The 2,472-nt window shown below is 40.0% G+C and overlaps 1 protein-coding gene and 1 long non-coding RNA gene across 2 annotated transcripts in view; one reads left to right on the top strand and one right to left on the bottom strand.

The window, feature by feature from the left end:
- LOC108449213 overlaps window positions 1–2,431 on the top strand; it is a 23,952-nt gene extending 21,521 nt beyond the window's left edge. The window contains exon 2 of the long non-coding RNA XR_001865338.1: window positions 2,239–2,431. This is a non-coding gene — a long non-coding RNA (uncharacterized LOC108449213). The remainder of the gene's footprint in view (window positions 1–2,238) is intronic.
- The window catches only part of LOC103624076 (CBP80/20-dependent translation initiation factor), a gene marked incomplete at its 5' end in the record, with an annotated part of 87,361 nt that overhangs the window by 59,827 nt on the left and 25,062 nt on the right, over window positions 1–2,472 (bottom strand). The window lies entirely within an intron of this gene.

The raw sequence follows: 2,472 nt of genomic DNA, 5'->3' as shown, positions 1-2,472 counted from the left end.
GAAGAGGGCTTCCCTCGCCACTGGCTGCACTCCAGTGGTCGAAGGCAAAGGCAGAGGGATACACCTATGGGGGTTCCTGATGGTTCTGAGCCTGACCATATGCCTAACACATAGTACACCACTAGAGGGTTTGTCCCCCAGAGAGGGCCAAAAAGCTGACAGTCTTTGCGAACTGCGTCAGCAGGTCCTCCTGGAGGAACAGGAGACACATCAGAGCCCAGAGAACTGCAAGGGAAATGGCAACCATTGTGATCTGAATGGCACTCAATTTCAAATTTGTGAATTAGAAGGAAAAATTAAATGCTTATCTCGAAATGCAAGGTTTAAGAAAAGGAAGTCAGAAGCTCCTCCTTTCAAAACTAGAAACCAATACTATAAGAGACATAAGAGAAATCTAGACCAAATGCCGGTTTCAATCTGTGACCACTGTAATCATACTGTATGGGTTGAAGAAAAAATCTATCTTCGTAGCCTATTCTCAGATCAACAAATTATGTTATGATAATTCAAAATTAAGCATGTGCTTGATGGATGGAAAAACTTACTGGGTGGGGAAAAATTTAAGGTACAAAGACAGATCACCCCTCGGCAACGAACCTGTTATACTAGACCTCCTTGAGGAAAATGATGACAGGGCATGCTTGCAATATGATAACACCTTTTGCTTTTCTAAGAACAAAGATAGCATGGACCCAAAAAACACTATGAAACAGGTAGCATTAGACCTTAAGAGACAAGAATCAGAAATAAGAAAAAAGAGACTAGAACAAGAGAGACTATTGGCATTAAGCAAACAATACAACTTACTAGAAAAATAGTATAATGATTGGGAATGGCCAACCCCTAAAACTAACTTGTTCATAGACCTGATGCAAGAAATTGCTACTGAGTTAGGTTTATCCAACTGTTGGATATGTGGGGGGCTAAAATCAGCAGGAGAAATGGCATTGGAAGGGTGAAGGCTTAGCTCCAGAACAGCTTCTAAAATGGGATAAGAATCAGTTCTCAAAAACTACACAGAGGCCTGAAGGTTGGATTCTGGACCAATGGGTGATAGGGACAATTTGCATCAGCAGAGAAGGAAATGAATATACCAAGGTCATGGGATACACCCCGTGTATATCCACCCTAGCAATATATTCGAATAATAAAAGTAAAATCTGGCAACCAGAACCCCCTGCAGGATATTGGAGTCAAGAAAGAAAAGCAAATTGTGATTAGAATAGTCGAGTCAACCTTTGCTGGTACAAGCAATCTGGAGCTAACCCTTACCAATCCTTAGAAGACTTAAAAGAATATTGGAGAGAACAAAAAAAAAAAAATACAAGAATAAAATGGAAAGCCCCAATGGTATATACTGGATATGTGGCAAAAAGGCATACAGCGAACTACCCAGTAAATAGAAAAGTTCATGCACTCTAGGTATGATTCGACCTTCTTTCTTTACACTCCCCAGATCAGAAAGTGGCCTGTTAGGAGCTCCCTTGTACAAAACCTTAAGCCAAAAGAAAAGGGGGGTAAAGAAAACACTACCTATAGCAGGTGGGAATCAAAAGTGGGGTGAAGAAGAATGGCCTGCAGAAAGAATAATCCAATATTATGGCCCAGCAACATGGGCACAGGATGGGAGCTGGGGGTATAGAACCCCTGTCTATTTACTCAATCGGCTCATAAGGCTCCAAGCTGTAGTAGAAGTGGTTTCAAATCATACCTCGGATGCACTAGAAGTTAGCTAAACAACATTCTCAGATGCGTGCCTTTGTATACCAGAACCGAATTGCATTAGACTATTTGTTAGCTGAGGAAGGGGGAGTCTGTGGCAAGTTCAATGAATCAGAATGCTGCATAGAAATTGATGACTATGGAGAGACCATCAGGGACCTCGCAGCTGAGATCAAAAAGGTGGCACATGTTCCAGTCCAAAAATGGAATTCCATCTTACAAGCATCTTGGTGGGAACAATTATTTGATGGTACATGGTGGAAGAAAGCAGCATTCTTCATACTTTGTTCAGTGGCCGGGGTGATATTCATACCCTGCATGATACCATGTTTTATCAGATTAATACACTCAGTAGTGCAAGGTATGCAAATAGCTGCGATGCCCATGGACCTGGAACTAGCTGCTGGAGGATTAGGCAAAAACAATAAAATCTCTAAAATCATGGAATTAAAAGAAGGAGAAGCAAATAGTAAAGCTGCTGAGGTTCTGATGAAGTTTGAGAAGCAGATTAAGGAGGAAAAGCTAGAGTTACAAGAAAAACTAAATAGCTATAACTAAAAAGAATTCTTTTGTTTGAATTTTCATACCTTTATATTTGTAGTATTGGATAATAGTATTTCTATTTTTAAGTAACAAAAGGTAGCACGAATTAATGTTTCCATCTAAAAAGGGGGGGAATTGTTATAAATAAAATATGTAATTCGTGCTATTATATATAAAACTGAAATGTAATTAGACCCTACAGAGACC

Source organism: Corvus brachyrhynchos, unplaced genomic scaffold, assembly GCF_000691975.1.
Source record: "Corvus brachyrhynchos isolate BGI_N302 unplaced genomic scaffold, ASM69197v1 scaffold521, whole genome shotgun sequence".
Classification (NCBI taxonomy): domain Eukaryota; kingdom Metazoa; phylum Chordata; class Aves; order Passeriformes; family Corvidae; genus Corvus; species Corvus brachyrhynchos.
The sequence above is the reverse complement of the archived record's forward strand: the minus strand, read 5'-3'. Positions and strand labels throughout refer to the sequence as shown.